At 37.3% G+C, this 23,683-nt stretch overlaps 1 protein-coding gene across 4 annotated transcripts in view; it reads left to right on the top strand.

Moving 5' to 3' along the window:
• The window catches only part of SORCS2 (sortilin related VPS10 domain containing receptor 2), a 579,304-nt gene that overhangs the window by 385,249 nt on the left and 170,372 nt on the right, over positions 1 to 23,683 (top strand). The window lies entirely within an intron of this gene.

The following is a 23,683-nucleotide window of genomic DNA, read 5'->3' as shown; positions in this document are numbered from 1 at the left end:
CCATTTAACATATCGGCAGATATTCCCTCTTGACCCGTCTGCTGAGTAGCTGGACGCTTAGCCCTGTATTCTGTCTTTAGAACTGGTGTTTATTTACTACCTGTAGCTTTAAGCAATATTTCTTCACCCTGTTTGCACAAATGTTCAGCATGAAATACTGCCATCAGAGTCAAAAATGTAAATGATTCATACATTTCTATATTTATTTTCTGTTCTGCAATTTGATAAATTGACTTTTAAAAAAATCACAATGAAGGAATTAAATGTCTTGGAAGGCTCTGCTGACCTCAGAATTAATGAAGTAAAGACTATCGATTTTACTGGGGATAACGCCATGTCAATTAACAAACAAATTACTTTGTTATAAGTATGATTTAAGGGCAGTGAGGAGATCTGAAAGGCATCTAAAAAAATTCAGGTTGGTATTTTTTTTCTCAAATCAGGATCTGTAGTGATACCCACTGTATTCAGTGCACGAATTTTTTCTTCCAGCTGCAGTATATTGAAAGAAAAGAGGAAGTCATTCATCTGCAGACAATATTTCACTGTCTTGAAATGTTAATAAATGTGACTTAATTTTGATTAAACTATGAAAACCAGGACGGTTCTATTTGTAGATAATTTTATTCTAAAATGTATGCACTCACTAAAGATAATTTCCTTTAAAATGTGTTAAACACTTATGAGGCACTATATCTCAGAGCAGGTAGAGATAATTTCAATAAGGTACCATTGATATTCTGTCAGCTTTTACTAGTAATCAATAGAAAAGCAGCAACGTTGCTTATGTTCGTACATGGTTTTGCTTTGTTTTTCCATTCGTTGAGAAAATAAATAGTTCATGTTTTGATTGAAAACCCATAAATTATTGACAGATCCTCACCGTTCTTCTGAATGACAATAAATTAAGCAAAAGTCTTGTCGTACAGGTGTTACACAGGTAGAATCTTTTCTAGGTGTGACAGTTTTTTATTTTATTTTATTTTTCCCCCCAAAGACATTTGCAAAGGAAGATCAGCTAGTTGGAACTGGGAGCAGCCGTTGAATGATCAAAGTTGAGCTAAAGGTGGTTCAAAGTCTTGAAAGTGAAGCCAGGCATGCTGTAGTTCACAGGGACAAGAAAAAAGGAGCCAGGGCGGGGAGAAGGATAAGAAAATTGTTTAGATGGTTATCAGTGGAGATGACTGCATTTGCAAAGGCCAGGAAAAAGGAATCTGCAGTGATAGGCTAACAATGTAATATATTGAACAAGACTGAAAAATATGAAAGGAAAATAATATCTTAGATTTGACATAGTGCCTGCAAAATGTAGATGTATGATAAAAAGGTGCCTTAGTGGAAAGCTGGGTCTGAACCAGGATAAAACAGGGCCATCTTCTAATCCAGAAGCTCTCAAATAGCTGAACTTTGTTGAGTTTTGTTTAATAAAACATGTATTTTACCAAATAAGCCTGTTACTTTAGAAAGAGTTTAGTTGGTTTTAGCATGTATACAGTTGAGATTTATAACAAAATAATAAGATCAATTTAAAATTGATTCAAGTTAAACCAGTTCAATTTCTCATGAAGATTGAATTTCAGATGGCTCAGCTACTGGAACAAGAGATTAGGGCAATTTTTTCCACAAAGAGAATTTCCAGATGGCAGTTATGAAAATCAAACTTTTTATTGATGGATAATTGAAGAGAGAAGAGACTTAACTGTTCTGTTTTCATCTCTTGGCCTTAGTGACTAGCCCAGGGTCACTCTGTGAGTCAACAGCAGAGCTGGAAATAAAACTGAAGAATTATTACTCCCAGTCACAGGCACTAACCACAAGACAATCTTTCTCTCCATTTCCCTCTTAATGGACTACACTTGCATTTAGCATTCCACTCCAGTCAACAGGGGGAAAGTATTGCCTATAGTTAGACAAGCGTACTAAAAAGTACCTCAGAGTTTATGGATGAAAACAGCTATAAAAATGCTCAGGTTTATTATTATTATTTATTGTTTGCAAACATGGGAATTCAATAAAAGTTTAAAGATAAAGGAGGCCCAGCACAGAACTTAAGTTTCCCATTATTTCTTTCCTGTTCCAAAAGCAATATGCATCACTTAAAATATTTAGCTGAAAGAAGTTGTTGCCAACATTTTTTATATATTTGTTCTTGGGAAAATATATTGAAATATGGAACAACTCATTATGAAAACTTATCTGAAATTATCCTGCTCCCATTCTTAGCTTCTCTTCTTCACCTAGTAATTGTTATCTGGTTCTCTGCTAAGAAAATAAACCAGGAACTATTAGTGAAATCAAGAGTACCTGTAGCCCTGAGCAATCTGTGAAGGGGTTTCTTTCATTGCCAGATCATCTTCAGAATTCCATCTCAGATCTCCACACTGAGGTCAGTTCCCAGATTTTTTAGTTGATTTGGCTTCCTGTCATTGCCAATCATTATGACTAAGTGGTGGGAATGAGTTATATTGTCAAGTACCATTCAGTGTGAACAACCCATAAAAATTAAGACCTATATTTTCTTTTGGGGATTCCATTAATTTAAATGTGAACCATATTTAACAGCAAACGTTTACACTGTGAACTAATTGATAACAGATGAAAAGCTAAGGTTAACAGATTATGAAACTTCAGACAGTCTGACTGTGCTAGTTCAGCAAGAACATCACAACATGCCCAGCAATGGGTAAGGCAAGATGAAGATTCTTTTCTTGGAGACATAGTCACAAAATAAAAGAAACAGAACTGCATACCTAGAAGAACCTGGCAGTGGGTGTAGGGCTGCAGCAAAAGCATGGAGCAGCTAAACACCAGGCAGAAAGCAGTGTTTATTTTATAAAGTCATAGAATCATGGAATTGTTGAGGTTGGAAATGACTTTTCAGGCATGGATATCAACTGCCAGTCCTGTAAAGGAGCTGCAGAGATGTGCCATGCAGCTCACCATGGAGAGCAGACAATAACCTTCAGGATGTGTGCAATAACAAGGCTTGAGGGCAAAACATCGTCATGTTCAGGAACTAGAAATTCATTCCGTGAAGAGAGGACCTACCCCTGTGCATTCAGGGTGCTGGAGCAGGGTGGGTGCTACACCTACCTAGTTGCATGTAGAGGAATGAAGGCAGTGGGTTAATTAGCATTGAGGCAAGGCCACAGCTGCATGTTATCAGAGACAGTGGGTTGGTTGACATGGATGATGTGCAGCTGTAGCTCCTTCTCACTAAGTGGTTAAATAGCCCTGTGGATTGTGGGAGAGGGGGTCAGAGTGAGGAGGTGTAGTGTGGTCTGACCTCTGGAGGAAGGAGGAACAGCATGAATTGTAGAATCTGACCAGGGTAAAAGCCTTGTTGCAGCCTACTAGTTTGTTTGTGCTGCAACAGTTGCAGAACAGAGAGGCAGGGGTGTAGAATACTTGTTGATGCTCCCAAAAGCCACAAGGCTCTGCAGCAGCCGGTGTATATTTTTTAGTTCTGAATCTCTAATACCTTTTGTTTGTGGAATGAGCATCTATGAGGGAGCCCAGGGTGGTGAAATGGGGAACTGGTGCTGATAATAGATAAGATGCTGGTAAGGCTAAGACAGGGTGAATAAATTAGCATAAGCAAGTAGTCCCATAGTGCCACTGGAGAAATAAATCTGTTACTTTTGAACTTGCTTGGTTGGGGAGGTAAAGTCATATGCAGAAGCATAACATGCACTGGTATGTCTGGTATTGCTACCTATGCTAAACTTGAAAACTGTGACAAAAGAATTAGTGTTTTGTGAGGAAATGCAGACAAATAGAAGTGTGTTTGATGTGCCGGGAACTACGTGGAACTTCTTGTTGTTGATCATGTCTACCCTGTGATTTTTCAATTTAAAGAACTTTCTGTCTTCTCTTTCTGTTTATTTATTAACAAAGGATTGAGAGTGTAATCAAAGTCAGTTGGCTAAGAAACAGCAATTTTATAGCCTCCTGCTGCTTGGTCATTTCTGTGACTGATGTACTTAAGTTTTCTTTATTCCTTAACACTAAATCTGGGTATAGTAATGAAAAAAAATCAAGCAAGCAAGCCTCTGAACCTAACACAAACCACAGTCAAGAAGTAGGAGAATCCAATAGCAAATTTCAGGCTTCGCTTGACTACAAATTAATTCTGCATTCTAAGTGTGCTCTCTGGTTCGTTAACATTCCAGTTTCTTTTGTGTTTCCTGAGCACTGTGTTTAACTCTAACACATCCCAGTTTATTTCTGCATAACCTCATTCCACCAGAACATTCCAGTAGCAGGCACCAGGCTTAGCGAAATACATTTACTATTTTATTTCTCATCAAAGGAGTTCTGTCATCAACTTCCGTAAGGCAATATTTCACCAGGTGTGCATTAAAAATGAGGATAAAGTATGAGTGCATCAATAAAAATAGCTCTTTTTTCTTATTTCCTTCTCCCACTTTTTTTTTAAATTATTTTAATTTGCAAGCTATTTGAATCTTTCAGAACTCTCTTAAAAATCATTATGATGTTACGATACTCTCTAGTCTCAGCAGGGAGACTTAACGTATTAAATAGACTCAAGAAGGAGGGGGGGGAAACCCTCCCATGACAGCAACAACACCAGGCTTGTTTTGCAAGATTTTTCTAACCTTCTCCTCCCCATAGAAAGGTATAATTTCTAACTAGTAATCTGAAAATAACATGAAGAATTGTTTTTAATGTGAAAATTAGTACAGTGAAGTTTACTGAATGTGAAATCATCATGTACTCTTAATATGAAGTACAAATGATGTAAACTGTCAAGCTTTGGGTTTGCAAGCTGATCAACTAGAGTAAGAAAAATCTCCTAATCTCCAGGTGCATGAGGTTTTATGCATTCCTCTAAAAGCATTAGACCACAGCTGGAAACAGATGAGGATGATCTGTGGTGCTTAGTGTGACAATTCCCAGAAAAAGTATGCATTTAGCATTTGCAGCCATGAAATGAGTACATTTATTTAATGGATTCCTGTTTTTCCTTTGCACAAACGGTATTCCAAAAATGAAATGTACTGCAAACTGCAATACAAAAGTGTGAAACAGATATTTTATAATTTTTTCCCCTCCCTTTAACAAAAGGTGAGGGATGCAATGTAATTCTTTCACTCAGTTCTGCTTCATGCACCTCGGTCACAAATATATAATGGAAATGTGGTGCAACTCATGTCACATTCGCAAGCTGCTCCATAGTCAAATGTCAGGGGACTCAGACCTGACTTCTGAGCCCTGCTCCTGGGATCATTTCTGGGTTTGATATGGTAGCTGTGTAATGTACAACACATAAACTAAGCAGGGTGTATAACCTAGTTTCTCCAGCTTCCCACTGAGTGCCTTGAGTACCAGGCCATAGAAACAGCTCGTTCTGCCTGCAAATACCGTCATCCCTCTGATGTGCAGCCATGAAACGCGTCTTCACCAGACCATCCTGTAGCCTGGTAGACAGGCACTGTGACTTGTATTCCTCCCACCAAATTCTAGACACTTACTTGAAATATTAAAAGGAGTTCAAGATCTTACCTCAATAATGAATGAAAAGAGAGCAGCAGTTCTCCATCAAACATATTTACGGGTAAATTGCGCACGGGATGTACACACTTATCAATATATGCCCTCTCAACCCGGAGAGGTCCACAAAAATTCTCTCCAAGTTTAGGAAAGCACCTAGAATGGAGGAAGACTTGCCTCTCTGAGTTGCATTACAGGTGGGTTTGAGTTTCTTCTACCCAAGGGAAGATCCTGATCCCACCTCTTCCATTCCTGGTTATATATGCTAACTGACAGGGCACTGTGTAAGTGATTGTCACCCACCGTTGGACATGGCTTATAGATACAAGTCCTACCTGCAGGTACAGCACCTGGATCTCAAGTGGAGGGAGCCACTAATCCCTTACTCATGTGCCTTTGCTTCAGAGCATGGTAGGAATTTGGAGACAACTGTTTTCTAGCTGTAGCTTTCTCCTTGCTAACTTTGGTGCTTTCTAGGCCATTCTTTGGAAGCTTTTGCTGCTGGTGATTTTCTTTCTTTTTTTTTTTTTTTTTTTTTTTTTTTTTTTTTTTACAGGGATACAGAGTCCTTGGCTAAAAGTAAAACAAGAACATGTGTATGTTACTGTCTCTTGCTGTGAACTGGCTTATTCACAGAACAGCAACATTTACAGACATAGTTAGACTAGGCAGGTTTTTGACACATCCCAGACCCCTTCAGGTCTTCAGCTCCTCTGCTGAAACTGTTCTCTCTCCTGCTCCGCAGTATAAGGGGTAATCCTCCTTTTCACTCCTTCCTGTTCTGGGTGAAGTGAAGGGGAGCAGGGCTGATTGCACCCACAGGAGATTACTAATTACTTCTGGCAGCTTGGTGTTAATACACCCACCTCAGCATCAGATCCTGGTGCAGTGAAAAGGCAGTGCATCTTCTTAAAGCTCTTAACCAGGAAGACACAATTTAGTTGTGAATAGGGAGAGAATGCTCACCTTGATTTATTTAAAAGTTGTCTAAAATTTAAAAGTTCTGTAAAAGAGTTGTACCATGAAGATGTCAGCAGAATTGTGACATCTGTCTGCTAGAAATATCATCTCCTTTCGCCAGTTTTACACTGAAGACAATCACATAGCTGCTTTTATTTGGAGTTGTAAGTCTGTAGTAAACTGTGTGACTTAAGCATGTTACATATCAATGCAATATAGAAGTCATGATCAACTGAAAATAAGCCAGATCTTTGCATATGTGAAAACAATACTCAAGTGAACAGAGTTCCTTTCTGTTCCTCTCACTGTAGGCATTGAAGAGTGAGTGAAATGCCAATTGTCCATATACTTATGCCATTTAATATTGACAGAACTTGCTGGTTTTGTGAACAATCTAATAGTACAGGATCTCTAGAATTACTCTTTTGTCTTCAGTGGAGAAGTGATGATATAATAATATCAGAAAAAGTTACAGTGCCATTTTGGCCAATGTAGTAAGCAGTGCCCTGTTGTAAATTGAAGTAGAGAGCATAAAACATTCTCTGTTAAGCATGTAATTAGGCGGCTTGCTGAGAAGGGAGGTCCTAAGGTAGGAAATTAAAAAATGTTACTTGTGAACTTGTGTGTCCCTGGTTTAGTGTCTTAAACCTCTAAGGAAATGGGTATTTGGGGTTTTTTAGTGTTTTATTTTTCAATAATGGGGAAGAAATCATTTGCCTTGTCATATTTTGTAGTAACACAATTCTGCTGACATCTTCATGGTACAACTCTTTTACAGAACTTTTAAATTTTAGACAACTTTTAAATAAATCAAGGTGAGCATTCTCTCTCTCACGAAAGGTAAGGGGTTACAACTGATACAAAACATACCACCTGAACTAGTTTTTGTGCAAATTACTCCTCTGTTCAAAGCCATGGTGTGATAACAGCTGTTTGGTCTGCTGTAAGGCAGAAATTATGCATAATGTCTCACATGTCTTTAGTACTGTCTTGGGTTTATTAAAAATCATAATAATTTAGAACTAATAAAAGCAGTCTGTTAAAAAGTTCAACAGATCATTGGCAGCAGCATGCTGAAATCTGTGTCACTGAAAGTTGGGTAAGTTTTTGATTTTTGTTGCTTTTATTTTGATTAAATAAGTGAAATATTTGAATAAGGTCATTTTCTCCAACTCTTCAGTTGTCACAACTGTATTTATACGAAAATAATCTGGAATTAAGAAGCCTAGGTATTTCAGATTGCATGAAGATTGACTCAAGCATTTTTAAACGTTCTTAATTTTTAAATTAATAGCTGATATATCCATTCTACATAGGTCTTCAGCAATTCAGTGAGATTTATTATATACTTGATTTTAACTCCTGTAAAAACATTGGAAGAAGTTACTAAAAATGTCTGTAAGCACCTAGAAAAACAGAAGAGGTGAGGTATAGGAAACATACATTTCCCCAGAACAAAATGTGTCAAACCAATTTGATTTTCATCTCTCGTAGAATAACAGGTCTTGTGGTTAAAGGACAGGCAGTAGATGTCATATATTTTGACTTCAGCAGAAGAATATTGTGGTAGGTGGATAGAAAACTGTTGAAAAAGCTATAATGTGGAGTGTTATTAATATTTCACTGTCATAAAGAAGCATGTGTCAAGATTGTGTTTATTAAATCTGTAGATGACACCAACCTGAGAAGTACTGTAAGTACTTGGAAAATAGTGAAGCAGGAGATCATGAAAAAAAAGTTATAATGTGTTTACACAGGGAGAGATACTTGGAAAATGTAATGATGTTGCAGTAAGGAATGCCTCAGTTTTGCTAAATTTTAAAATAAATTGTGGCTGAACAAAAGCATGTCAGGTCATTGCATTTGCTATTTTTCTTCACAATTAGAGTTGAAAAAGATTTGATCTTCAGTGTCCATTTTAGCACTTAGGCTGTGATATTTCTGTCTAATGATTTGGGTGAAAGAGTCCATGCAAATGAAAAAGGGCATATCTGTTTTAGAAAAGCAGAAATCTTTTTCTATGAAACTTCAAAACTATTTTATATCACAAATCTGCTGCTCTACCTGGCCATAAGCTTTTTCTTGTATTAACTGATGTTTTATCATTTAGATGGGAAAAATACCACATATTTGATCATTTGAAAATATCAGAATAGAAGTTCTTTAACAAAGCAATTTTCATGTCTGTGTAAAAGAAAACAAGTATTCTTGATAAAAGTAGTTTAGCATCTTGTTTGAATATCGTTGTTAAAATGATGTTATCCACTTTTTTGATTTCTTTTTATACCCCGTAATGCTGCTGATAAAAATATGTTAACATCTGCATATACACCTTAATATACTGTCTATACTTGTATCTCTATATGCATGTTAATTACACCTGAGCCTCTTACACTTTGTAAATGACTATCCTTCAACCATTTCTTAGAAAGCTACTATTATTTGAAGAAAATTATTAACTTATGTTCACAAAAGAAATATGGAAGGCCTGGAATTCAAATCCCAATCTCCTTAATAGCATTGTGCTAACCTCATTAAAGAAATTGCATTAAGTATGGGAGCATTGTGGGGTTAAGTAAATGATTGCTGAACAGTTTCTTTTCATTGTATCAAAATTAACATTAATAATGGCTTAAGTGATCAAGCTGCAACAAAATAAATGCTTTCAAAATTTGTTTAACTTCGAAATAACTGTGGAGAAGATATATATATATTAATATAAAACTACTATTCAGCTATCATATTAGCATTTTTTGTTGTGTTTCTAGACAATAAATTTTTAATATTGATTCCATTAATATGTTTTGCCATCTTTTTCTTGGCAAGACTGTTGTATTTTCACTGAAATAATTATATTTTCTTTAATAAGATGAACATTTAATGTGCTTTTGGCATGAATTAATTTTTAATAAACCATTAATAAGTCAGATCTCTATGGAGTTTTACTCCCTTTAAAGTCAAGCCTCTTCCAGCAAGGAGTTTTTGATAGATCCTGGCATTTGAATTTATTGTAGCATTTTCAACATTATGAATAATAAGAAGAAAGGAAAAAATCTGGTTAATAAGACTGTAGATGATTTTTCCCCCCCTTTTGATAGATTTATGAGACAGTGTAAAAACTGTATTGCTAGAGAAGCTGATTCTCTTAAGCTTTGGTGAAGCTTGAATTATACCATGTGTTCTCATTTGCTGGTAGAAAGTAGCAAAATTGTAAATTTTACCTGAATATCTACCTGTCAGGATGTTTGTGTTGTACTCAAGCATGGATTGATACTTTAATTTGTTGATGAGCTACGGTGGTAGTTTTACATGGATGTTTCAAAGATCTGAGTTGCAGAACTGACATAGTCCAAGTATGGAGACAGGTATTATATATAGAACTTGGAAACCTGCCTTGGTAAAATACAGGCACTGCCTTCTGTCTGTTCTGTCCAAAACTTACAAAGGAGATAGTGTGGCTATAATGGTGATTGATTTAATACTGTCAGCAGTCACTCTTCAAATGGTAAGTTAAACATGCCCTGAATTTATATGCAAACTCCATGAAAAAGCTGTATGTTCCAGCTCTCATGCAGGGGTGGCTGCTCAGTGAAAACAGCGTATCTGGGTTACATTTTGTTGCGCTGACCATGGGCTGGGGAAACGCTGGGCAAGCTTTTTGGCTTTCAAAACAGAAGTAGCAAATTTCAGAGAGAATGGTTTGTCAAGGTTTAACGTTGATATCAGTTATACCTTTCAGGAGAAGGTAGTTAGGTACTTGTGGGATGAAGTGGTAAATGCTGAGCTATTCTCTCTAAGGTGAAAGAAATCAAGACTTTAGAATTGTAAACAATCTTTGTGAAAGATAGGGACTTCTATGCTAATTGCTTTGTGTACATTTAGGAAATCTTACAGTGGGTTTTATCTGCTCACAGGTAGTCAACAGTTATACCAGAGACTTTTTGTGGGCCTCCAGTGGGTTACTGCACTTAACTGAAATCAGTGACTTTTCCCATTCAGTGTAAGTTGGAGTAGCTCTGCAACCTCTTGCACTTAGCCGGTTGTTTCATGGACATTATTTTTGTGAGCAAAGAACATACAGTCCCTGAGTGGAAGGTTTCTCTTGGATCAGTTTGTGCAGCTGGAGTTCTGTTTCAATATAAAGTTGATGCAAGCCATGTTGGTGTTTGCTTAGATTTGCTTTGAATTTTAGACTCTGTTGTGTTATAGACTGAAAGGAGGCAAGTGGGTTCAAAACAGCTTGGTTGGAATCTATCCTGAGGGAAGAGTTACCCTTGGTTCTACTTATACCTAATTGATTTTAATGACAGTTTTGATTCTAGTGTAACACTTGGTCATCAGCTCAACTCCTACTGTGCTACTAGTTCCCTTGAGTTAAATGGGGCTAGTGCCAACCCTCCAGTTGGAGCACTGAGTGTGCTACATGGGATCAGGCTGTACATAAGCTGGGATTTACTGACTTTACTTGCTCCCAAGGTCTTCCTCCCACCAACCCCCGTGTAACTGTGTATTAATGAAATGGTGGTGAACCTGGCATAACTTCAGCATTTTAAAGGAACTGCAGCAAAGCACAAAAAATAATATGTTTATATTGCAGTATAGGCATTTCTGTTTCTGCAAAACAGACGTGGCCCTTTCCTCTTCCACTGCATTATGAAGACAATGTTTTGCTTAGGTTTGGGCCTCTGTCTGTGCTTACAAGTGTGTGTAGAATTGAAAGACAAGATGTGTGTTCCGTGCTGCTTCTCACTTTGGTTGTGTGTTGAAGACGTTCTCAGTTCAAACCATTAATTTCAGAGGAAACTTTATTTTTGTTAAATTGGAGCTAAAAGATTTTAGAACATGCTTCCAAGAGGAATAGATAAAACAGCCTGAAGAATTTATAATTTGTCTGGATTTATGAACTATGTAGCTTTATATATATGTTGTGGTTAATTCTAAAAAGATTGTCAGCTTCTCACTTCAAAGGTGCTGACAGTTTCTACTGTGATACAGTTTGAATAAGCCTGCAAAACGCAAATGCAATTCAACACAACCTCTTATTAATACTAAAAGCCAATTGATCAGGTTGAATGACAGAGGAGGTCACACAGAGCTAAACCAAAGTCTGGAGAGAATTCCTATTGCTTTATTTGCATTCATTTTCATTGCTGTTATATCACAGAGATATAAGGGAAACACCCACAGGCATTCCCAGGTAATATGGTTCTGTGACCATAACAATCATGCCTTTTGCAAGCATCTTTTCTAAGCAATTATTGATGCTTTGTGCCTTATAATATAGCCATTTTTATTCTTCTAATTAGCCATTTATGATACTTCTAACTTAGTATCAGTACATTTCAATGTTTATGTTGCCTGCTTTCCTTGCTCTGCCTGTACTAGTTCTGTCCATCCTGAAGTAAGTAATCAAGAATAGTTTCCACATACTATTAAAAAAGTGCAGTTTTCTGGTTTTGCTTGGTTTTGTTTGTTTGTTTTTAAAAAAATGATTTAAAACAGTCCAGCATAGAGGATGACTATGGTGCTCAGAAAATTACTGTGTTATGTTAAATGCTGGGGGGGTTGTCACTTTTATGAAGCAAGTTAGAAGTACCATTGACAGATCGCATTAGAAAGTATTTTTGTCAGGGGTAGGAATTGTGTGGGTTTTAGCCATTTAACTACTACTCAGGTTATGCTTTTTGAATATGATCACTGTTTTCTGTGTATGGGTGCATTGAGCTATGTATTTTTATGTATTAGTAAATTAATATGGTCTTTGTTCTTGCAGTTTATCTAAGAAGCGAGTAAGCATTCTTGCAGTGATGGTTTTAGACACACAGAGTAAATCAGTACTTTTAAGTGTATAGCCTCACTTGGGGTTTTTTTGCTAGCAAGGTAATTTCAATTTTGCTGACATAAATGAATCTAATACACTGGGGTGAAATAGAAAACACTGTTCTATAGAGATTTGCTAAATATTAACATTAAGAGCATATATGTGTTATAATTCATATTTTCAAATATTGTCAATTAAAACAGTTGAGAAAGACCACATAAAGTGAAAATTTATTAGATACCCACAGTATAGGAAGAACTCTTCAACTTTCAGGACCTTTAACAATTTGGTCTCCGTAACTGTGAAGTAAGGAACTGTCATGGACCATGGAAAGAATCATAGAATCATAGATTGGTTTGGTTTGGCAGGGACCTTCAAGATCACCTAGTTCCAACCCCCCTGCCACGGGCAGGGGCACCTTCTGCTAGACCAGGTTGCTCCAAGCTCCATCCAGCCTGGCCTTGAATGCTGCCAGAGACAGGGCATCCACAGCTTCTGTGAGCAACCTAGTTCAGTGTCTCGCCAGCCTCAAACTGAAGAATTTATTCCTAATATGTAATCTAAATCTGGCCTCTTTAGTTTAAGCCACTACTCCTTCTCCTATCACTACATGCCCTTGTAAACAGTCCCTCTCCAGCTTTCTCGTAGACCCCCTTTAGGTACTGAAAGGCTGCTGTAAGGTCTCCCTGTAGCCTTTTCTCCAGGCTGAACAGCCCCAACTCTCTCTTTATAGGAGAGGTGCTCCAACTCTCTGATCTCATGATCGAAGAGCCAATACAAGGATTGCTAAGAAAGTACTGAAGCCGGCTACCATACATTGCAGTATTTGCACTCATTGCATTTGGCCAGTACAATAACCACGTGCCTGTATTTTTTGCCTGGCCTGAAATAACACTGCATTAGTTGCTGCAGCAGCCTGCCCAGTGGACATGAGGCCAGGTGCAGAAATGCTGAGGATGACAGCTCAGCTCTAGCATCTAGCATTCAGTCTCCTTGTCTCCTGCGTAGAAGCTGTACTGCTGTCTGCACCACAGGCAGATAAAGGAAATAGAAAGACCTAAATGTCCCAAAGAAAATATTGAGCCTGTTGGGCAGGAGGAGCTGGTGAAGTACACGTTCACTTGTCAGTTCCTTTGCACAGTCTAATAGGAGAAAACTGAGGGAAATAATTCTTAAATCAGAGAGTGGTCATCTAACTGTAGTTTGGAGGAATCTAGTTCTAAAGATACTCATGTCTTATGTTAGCAGAATACTTGCTTAGGAAATGAAAGGTGGGTTCAGCGCTGTCATCAGCATGACTAGTACTGGGACTCTCCGCTCCTGCTGAAACTGTCCTTTTGCACAGAGCGTAGGGCACAAGAAGCAAATGAGGAAGAAAGAAAACACAGGAGTGGTATGAATCCTTATGACTCAGCTTCTGTATTAAGCAAAGACTGTTTACTATAAAATACACAGGTGGTCTTGTAAGCAGGGATGCAGGGCTTCATAATCCCTGTTCCTCCCTGCTCCATCCTTCCCAGAGGTAATCTCATAGTTACAGCCACTTTGATTGGAGACATGAATTTGAATCCTTTCAGGTAGAGGAAGACATTGGACTTCAATCTTCTACTCTGTCACAACTGCATTTTGTGCAGGTTTTTATGCTGGTTGCAGATGTTGCTCGTATTTTGAGAACACCTACCAGACTGAGGCTCCAGAGGCATATAGACAAGAAATAACCTAGTTTTTTTGAAACTGGCTGGTTTTCAGTGCCATGATACTTTTTCAGCAAAAACTGAGTAGAAAGCACAAACATAAAACATTGGAACTAATAAATAAATTCTTTGTAAGCAACTAGAAGATTTGCAAAGATGTGTAATAGCTGTAATCAAGAAATCAAGTTTAATCAAGAAAAAATGTGTAATAGGAATTTAGTTCTTTTCTGACAGCTTAACAGTTCTGGTATATAGAAGAGAAGCTGTAGACATCTGTATATGTATATATTAGAAAATCTGTCAGAATGAACAGTTACCTCAAATGGGACTTTTCAGGAACCTGGCTTCAGCTCGATTATTATTCTGTATTTTCATTACTTTGACCAAAGGATAGAGACTGCTTACCAGGTGACAACAATTTTAGAAAACACACAAGGATGTTTTGGAGGCAAGGTCTGAATTCTATCGTTGTAGAATTGTTCTAGTCATTCTGTAACTGAAACACTATGGGAAAAATAAAATAAGCCTAGCTGGGTTGCTATGTAGAAAGGACAGATTTAAACTTCTATATTTAGATATGAATAATTAACTGTACAAACACAGGATGGGTAATGACTCTGTAGACATCAGCAATAACAGAAAAAATGTGGGTTAATAGTCAATTTTAACTTGAACTTAGGTAAACAACATCTTGTCAATGATGTCAAACACCATCTGGAGTGTGTGACAGGAACATTGTGTTAAACAACAGAAGAAATTCTTTAGCCTGCTTTGACCGTCCTAAGGTCAAAAAGGATACGGAATAATTTAGAAGAGTTCAGATAAAAATAATGAGACCCCTTAGAAGTCTACTTAATAAAAAAACCCAACACCAAACTAATGAGAAGATGTTAGAGGAGCTGGATTTTTTTTGAATACAGAGAAGGTAAGACTGAGGTGTCATGACAAGAGCTTTCAAATATATAAAAGGCTGTTGCAAAGATTCAGAGAATACATTTGCAGTCTTTCACAGGGAGATCAGTGAGAAACAGACTTGAACTGCAACAAGGAAGATCTTTATATTCAGAAAAAAAAAAATAATTCTAACAATAAGGATGGTAAACCTTTGAAACAGGTAGCCTGGAGAGAATGTGAGGTTTCCATTACTTGAGGTGTCAAGAACAAGTATCTATCTCTACGTGGTACTGGGGGAATACAGTAATACATGCGTATGCATCTGATGTACCGAATGTAATCTATTAGCTTTATGTTGGATTCTTGGAAACAATGTACTTATAATTAAATGTTTGTTGTATGACATAGATATGTGAAAATACTAGGAAATAATGCAGTTAAATGTGTTGCACCCTAGAAAAGCACCATAACTTACTCCCGTGCTCTCTCATTCTTCTGTGAGTCATTTCTACCTGTTAGTCTTTCAAAGGTGAAATAGAGAACAAATTTGAACTACTTTTACAGATTTTTTTTCTCCCAAAATGCTGGTTCAGCGCTCAGCAGCTCAGAGCACGATGTTTCCACTGGAGAGCTGTAGTTCTGTCCTAACCCCATCCTAATGGCACCGCTGGGCCCAATGCTTCTCGGCCAGTGCTTATTATTGACTTTGATTTAGCAGAACCTGACAGCAAAGGTCCTGTGACTTCCAGCCTTGTTACAGTCTTGTTTCTGTGTCTCATAACTTCTTTAGTGGGCCATGAGCTGCTTCTGCCCCCACCCCCTCATCCCCTGCTTGTGTAACCCTGGCTGGGATCGTATCGAATGGTGTTCTTGAACATCAGGTCCAAAGCCACTTCTCTGCTCTTTGTTGCCCTGCTTTTGTTGGGAAAGGAGATCTCTCCCGGTTTTGCTTTTGAACAGCAAAAGGCTTCACTTCAGGTCAGACTGTTTATCTGAAAGGCACTTCAGAGATAAAAAAAGAGAATGCTGTATTTATCTTGCAGTAACAGCAACATCCTGCAAATAATCCGGCCATCTCCCTTGGCTCCTGCCTGAGAGACAAACAAACCAGCTATAGAAAGCAGTTCATGTTGCTACAGACTCTCAATTTAAGCACTGCCTATTAAAGAACATCTACATGGCCCATTTTTTCTTGTTTTCCTCCCTCAGGACAAAAAAAGACCTAGCAGGTTTTCAGTCACAAAGGTTCTCAATCCCAACAGATGGAAAGGCTGTCATCTCTCTTCTTGTTAAGTAGAAAAAGGACATTAATCAGCTCATGGAATTGGATGCAAAAATCGATAGCTGCTATCTTGTTAAATCCATTCAAAATGGTAATTTCAGCATATTTGTAAAACAGCTTAATGCAGTGAATAAAACCCAAAGCATTGCAAAAGGAAAACCTCACTAATTTCTGTATTAGCCAGAATATTCGCTATTAGCCTGCTTAAATAGTATAGATCCAAAATAAGTTTTTTTTCCTTCTAATCCAAAACAGACTTAATTTTAAAACCCAGAATGAATTTCTCACATTTCTTATCTTCTAAATACTTACTTACCTCAAAATTCAATTTGTCACTAGCTTAGCTAGTGCTCTATGCTTCCTAAGCTATGACAGAATTGCTAGTACAACCTGGGCTCTTCAGAAGTGACTCAAAGGCAAGAAGGAGGTGGATGGGTGCTGCTTCACTGAGTTTCTGATTTTTAGGTGATCTGTAGCATGTAGCTTAGCCTCTACTGCAGTGTCTTCCAGTGGTGACATTTCAAGGTACTGGAATTAGTCTGGAATAAATATTTTAAGTCTTTTGGCATATACAAAATTTGTTTGCTCAGGGGAAGTGAAAGCAGTGGTGAGAAATATTTTTTTGTGTAATTAGCATTGGATCTTTCACTGATGTTGGCCTGCGGGTTTTTGGTTTGCTTTTTCTGGGTTTTTTTTTTTTTTTTTCAGAATATATGACAAACTTCCATTCTTTGCTGACACTGTTCATTTGGGAGTTTGTGACCATCTGCAGCTCTCATTTATTGTTTCTAAATTACAGATTAAACTTTGCTTTTAAAGATAGGATTTTTAATCATTCAAAATTATGTTTGATCTCAGAATTCAGAGCTCCTGTTCACTGCATAAGGAAATCTGGAGTTATGTTATTCAGGCCATGCTATGGTAATAGCTTATAACAGAAATATATTTAAGAACTCCCTTATGATTAAGCACAGATAAGAGAATAAAGTTGGAATGTTTGTAATCCGAGAGACTGAGATTTGATTTATTTAATTAATTTTTTCTGCACATAGAACTGAGATAGGAACGTTTACTTCCCATACAGCAAATGAGTGCCCTAACCTCTGTGTATTGGGCGGTCTGCCTTGATGAGGCTTTAACTTTGGGAAAATTTTGGGTAGTCAGATGTGTAATGAAAGAATTCATGCCCAGCACTAGTTCAGGGTTATAGCTACTCATGGTATTGATCACAGAACGGTTGAGGTTGAAGAGGATGTCTGGAGCTCATCTGGTCCAATCCTCTTGTTCAGGACTGTCCAGACAGTTGTTGGGTATCTCTAATTAGGAAGAGTCCACAACTTCTCTGGGCAGGGTGTGCCAGTAATTTGGTCACCCTCAGAGTATGAATTTCCTGATGTTCAGAATAAACATTCTTTGTTTGAGTTTGTCTCCACTGCTTCTGGTCTGGTCACTGGTGACCACTGAAATGGGCCTGGCTCCATCTTCTTTGCACTCTCCCTTCAGGTGTATATATACACATTGACAAGATTCCCCCCAAGCCTTCTCTTCTCCAGGCTAAACAGTCCCATTTATAACATGTCTCTTGCACTATGATCATACTAAATTTTACTGTCTTCATGAAAACTCATTAATGTTTCTGTTTATATGTCAGTCATTATTTACTGTCCTGAAAGCAGTTCTACCTATAAAAATCCATTGAAAAATGTTGGTTTGACATATTAGTAAAGTCAGGGTTGAGTACTATCTGTTTGAATAAATACAATCATAATTTATTTCATGAAGATGTATTTCTGTTGATGATGAAATTCTGAGCAATTCAGCTTGACTTTGAAATCCCAGATTGAGTTTGGAGTGGAGGACCAGTAAATAGTTGTGAACATCTCCAAAAGAGAATGTCTTCTGTTAAGAAATTTTGCAGTCGTATTTTAACTCGAATTTCCCTAAGTATGTGTAGTTCAAGATAGGAAGGAATGTTCTTTCCTTGTGTAGACAGATTTATCCTACACTACAGGGAAATCCCTTTATCTTATCACAGGTTTTCTTCTGTGGTAACAAGGTATTATCAATCACATTACAGTGACATCAGATTGTGTTTTCTTCTGGAGAATAAATGCACTTGCAGTAGCAGATCTCATTCAGTGTGTTGTTTTCAAGGTGAAGTCTTGAGATATCCGCCTCTTAATGAGAAAGCTTGAATTCTTATATCTCATTATTGCTTAGGTTTAGGGGAAGTTGTGTTGTAATTCAACTGTACTAGTAAAAATGGTCAATTGGTAAAGAATTCACTCTTGTATCTGTAACACCTTTTTTGGTTTTGACTTTGAAGATTAAAAGTGACTTATGGGGTTGTTAGAAGTGGATTTCATGGAAAGCTTTGAAGAAAATCCAGCTCTACTAGTCAAAGATGACACAAAGCTGTAATTCTTTCTTTGAAGTCCACCATTGTGAGATTTGACGCTTGAGTCCCCATTACATTCTGTACACATATGATAGATTTCTGCTAAAAGTATGTGCTGTGCTCTTATCTGGCTTTGTGTGTGTTTATGTGTGTTTATTTTAGAGGATATATGACATCTCTGTCCATTCTCGCTGTTAGTGTTAACAGGGTAAATAATAGAACTTCTGAAAGTTTTGTTGTATAAATTAAATTGTAGATAAAGAGGAGCTTGGTGGCTCATTACTACAGAAGAAATAAAATTTCTTTTTAATTGGCAGTACCACTGAGAAATAAGTATGCATAGTCTTTTGAGAATTTTATAAAGTTATCCTTAATGTAGCGTTTCCTCTCTTGTTTAATACTTTTTTGATAAAGATGCAGAATTAAGTTTTGAGTACTTGATATGTGGTAGTCAAACATAAAAATTAACTAAATGTAGCTTGGTCAGATTCTTCGTAAAGACATTAAGAAAATTTTCCTGCAGAATGGATAAAAACGGATTAATGCTGTATCATGACTTTGCCTTACACAAGCAATGTTACTGGTGGGAGGGCACAATCTTTTCAATTGGAAGAATTTTTTACTGAGATTTCTGTGTGTCGTTCATTTTAAAAAAATGAGTAAGAAAATTTAAAAAAAAGGCAGTGTTCTGAGACCAGCATATGTTAAACGATCCTTTTGTGGCACATACTAAACAAATATTGATAATGCCAGAGTGCAGTCTTGTGCTTATGGCTTATCTTAATGTTTTCTTCTGTCAGACATTTTGGCAGGTATTTTATTTCTTCTACTCTCTTAACAACTCTTTGCTACTGGCCTAAAGTATGGCTTCAGTTAAAAGTGTTGGAGAGAAGTCAAAGGAACTACAACTCCCTATGAGCATGAGAGTATCATGGCTTGTATTCTTATCCTACATCTGGGTTCTTCACCTGTGTGCAAGAGCTGATCCACAGGCAGTGATCTTTGTTTCCTGCATGTCTGGACAGAGATGGGTGCTAGAAGGTAAATCCACTCAGCCAGCACATCTCTTAACACATAGTAAAACTTTTTATACACTTTGAACGATTGTTTACAACTGCATTTAGTCACACTTAATTCTCCTTGGTTCTTGCCAGCCTCATCTCCATTTAAAGGTACAGTGATTTTTTTTTTTTTTTTTTTTTTTTCCCACAAGTTCTGCAGGGAAGGGGCTTTGTTAGTAGGTGGCTCTCTTTGCTCCAGGGTGGATCTTTTGGTATCCTACTCAGGATAGTTCACACATAATTCCAGTAATTTTCTGCTTAGTCTCATTAACCATTTAGTTCTCCTTGAGTTTATCTTGTTGTGTCCCACCTTGACATATTTATGGTGTCTATTCCTTCTCCCAAGGCCATGTTCTGTTAACTGTTTGTAAGGATTTAACTAACATCCTCTGTTTTTTCAAATTATTATATTTCACTATAAATATTTACTTCCCTCCCCTCTCCTATTTTAAAAAGTGAATAATACTTGTATCATTATGACATCACATCTGAAAAATATTGTTGGAATTTGGATGCTATGTAATCTTTTTTTTTGGGATGTGGGTGCACGATGGCAGGATATCAACCCTTAGATCTTCAGCTGGGTTCAAGGCACATCCTACTGACCATCTTTACAGCTGGATTAGAGGAATGGAAAAAATTATCACTATGCTTGAGCTATAGTTTTGCACTTGGTGGTTGATGGATTTTCTGTTGGGTGTTTAATAAGGGGCAATCACAGATGGGTAAGGGAGAAGGCAGATGGGAATTGCAGTAAGATTCAAAACCTGAGCATAACCAAATCATTTGTCAGATAAATAAGAACAGATTAAGCAACTGGGCAGCAGGTAGGTAACTGCTGTTGCTCTGAGGCTGTAGGAGCTGTGGAGAGGAAGAAAGGTGCTGGAGATGTACCGCATATATGCTTCAAATGCTCAACACTAACTGAGGGTGCAGCACTTCTTCAGTCCTGGCAGATTACCTATAAATCTTTGCAGTGTATTTTTCAAGTGGATTTTCTCTACTGTTATCAGGATCTCTGTGTTCACCCTCATTCACAGTCACTCAGCTGCAGTTATCCATCCTGGTGATGGCTTCTCAGGCTTTTAAGTAACACCAGTGTACTAAACCCATATCAGCATTTAATGCCAGCAATTAAATAAAAGGCAGTATCCCGATATTTACTCCTGCTCTAAAGCTAAACAGTTCCTTCTTTTGTTTGGCATCAGGGAACAATTTGCATACCTTTATTTTACTTGGCTCAGAAAGTAAGACAAGGGGGGCACCTATATTGAATATCTGCAAATGTTTTTGAACTGTAGAGGTAATCCTCCCAAATGAGTAACAATCACTAGTAACCTCCAGTACTAATCAATGGATTGGGAGTTAGATGACAGTTTTCAGTTACCTGTGGTTCACCTTGCAGCTCATGAGTTCATGCAGAGCTGGAATATTTTGTAGCATAATAAAAAAGTCCAGATTGTCACAAATTAGGTGACTGTTTTGCCACAAGAAAGCTGTGTGTTTTGGGGAATTGTATATGTATTTATATTTAAATAATTTTCCAGTAGTGCAATATCATTAGTTTATCAAAAGAAATACCCCAAGATATGATATGATTTATGAGTATGGTAATAGGAGACAGATTTAAAGAAACACTAAGCCAGGCAATTTAAACTCCATACCGCACGCAAATTTTAATGGGTTGGGACTTTCACCTCTTGAGATTCCTGGCTTGAAACTAGTGGCTTATTCTGTAATATACTGTAGGCATATACTAGTTGAACTTGAGAATAGTAAGTTGGTTTAGACGGTCTTTACTGCACTGATTTCAGGCTAGGAGTTCTGATGCTCCCTTCCCTTAGAAACCTGTGATCAATGATTTCCAAGTAACAAAAAAGTTCCAGCAAAACTAAGATAACGTTGAGCTCTCAAATTCTTAATAAAAGTGAATTAGCAAAGTATAAACCAAAAAATGAAGCTAAGCTTCATTTGCATAATGAAAACCTTTCATCAGTACATTTGGAAAAAGAAGGGACTTGAAAATCATAAACCTTTTGTGAGATCTTGGAAGTTACCTCTGGCTTGTTCTGCACTCCTAAGCCTATACAGAATAAGCCCTTGGCACATTGTCTTTGTTACAGTAAGTGAAGCCGGCTGTGTCACAGTTAGGGGACTGTACCCCAAACTTTGTGTCCAGAACCGCCTGTTTTATTTGCAGTTTTAATTTTTTTAAGTTGATGGTGAGCTCTCTCTTACTCTTTTTTTTGGTTGGGGTTTTTTTTTTGTTTTTTTTTTTTCTCTCAGACTTGACCAACTCTGACTTAAATGGGTGGCTGCAGATTTGTCCACATTGTCTCTTTTAGAAATTATGTCCTTCTGATTTTTTCCTGAGCTAACGATGATACTAAGACTTGATCCTATAACAGCATGGCTGTCGCTCTCATCGCTAGATGTTGGACCTGATCTCTTCCTCAGGGTTTAACTTCCCTCCAGCCCCTTATTCATGCAGACATTACCAGCTTTACTGGGGTAATGTTGCTTGAGTAGCAGCTGCTAGAATAGTCCCATCAATCCATATAAGTTCTGGTCACTTTCTGCCATTCATTAGTGTATCTTTGTATTGATCACCCTAAACAGAATAATGTGATTTATTAGTTGTCTGCTAATTTGTGAATGGTACTGGAACACCTGAACACCAATCTTTCCTGTCATCCCGATCTACTGTTTTTAACACCATTGGGAGTATATTTTGATTTGTAAAGGTTAGGGAAAGTGGTAATATATGAATGGTAAGAGCAGAGTATCCCAGGAGATAAGGGACGTAGAGGAAACTTCTTAAGAAGATGTTTGTGTCTTAACAGAAAAAGCTATCCAAGAAATGAAATGAAGTGATGGTCATTCAATAAAGAGATCAAGGGAAGGAGAGGAGGATTCTCTCATGCTGTGTATTTAAAAAAAAAACAAACAAACTAGTCACATGTGTCAGACCTATCTCTTCTTTTTTGGAGGAAGATAGCTTTTGACACTAAAATATGTCAATTACCAGGTCAAATTCAGACCTTTTTTAGGTAGAGGGAGTTATGGTTAGTGAAGAATATGACACCTGAAACAGTTTGTGAGTAAGCTGTAACTGCTGCTGCTGGTGTACTGCTTTTTAAGGGAAATGCATAAACTGATAAATCTTAGGCCTGAAAATCCATTGAACATTTTTTGGGTAATACAGATCACAGAATGCCACCAGTGTGATAAGCTGAAGAGCTTGTCTGGAGTCTGTAGGCAAAGCAGTTGGTTTTCAAGATGCCTTCAGTATTGTGAAAATATTAGATTATTTAGTCATAAAAGTATTACTAAAATATTTTGGTTTATGAGGCATATAATACCTAAAGTGCAGAAATACTTTAGATAATACACATAAGGATTATAAAATGTCTGCTATAGCATGAGACAATAAGAATGATAATAGCTATTCTTCAGTAGGACATATTTTCTGCTCATTGTAGGCATTTATTTAGCTTTTAAAATATTTTAGTTTTACATTTAAATATAATTTTATTATAGAGGTTTTTGTAACTAATCAATAATTTCAATATAAAAAAATCAGCAATAAACAAACAAAAAAGTTATCATAAAAGTGATTTCCTTGTACTGCTAGGCTGTCACGTCTGGAAATTGCCTATTCTGGGACAAAATTCAGCACTGAGCTATCTATCTGTAAAAAGATATTTTCATTTGTGTTTTGTTTATTTGCTTTTTAAATTCATACTGAATTAGTGCTGCTCCCTCTCAGTCCCTGACAACTTATTGCTTTTTCTTCCCCACCCCTCCGCCCCCCTTTGCAGAGCACAGCATTAACTCCCATTTAGAGCAGAGGGATGCAATCTGTGATTCTATCTGTAGGTTTCTTTCCAACTGCTGTTATCTTCAACAAGGCTGAGGAGTCTGTAGATACCTAATTGCAGTTGTTTTTGAAAATGAGCTCCATCGTTTTTACACAGCAGTAGAACCCAAAATTTCTTCATGCTGTGGATTTTTCTTCGTAAATTAAAGCAAACAGATGATTTGTGAAGGTGTATTGCT

This window comes from Falco peregrinus, chromosome 2, assembly GCF_023634155.1.
Source record: "Falco peregrinus isolate bFalPer1 chromosome 2, bFalPer1.pri, whole genome shotgun sequence".
In the NCBI taxonomy this organism is placed as follows: Eukaryota; Metazoa; Chordata; class Aves; order Falconiformes; family Falconidae; genus Falco; species Falco peregrinus.
Note: the sequence above shows the minus strand (reverse complement) of the source record. Positions and strands in the feature narration are given on the sequence as shown.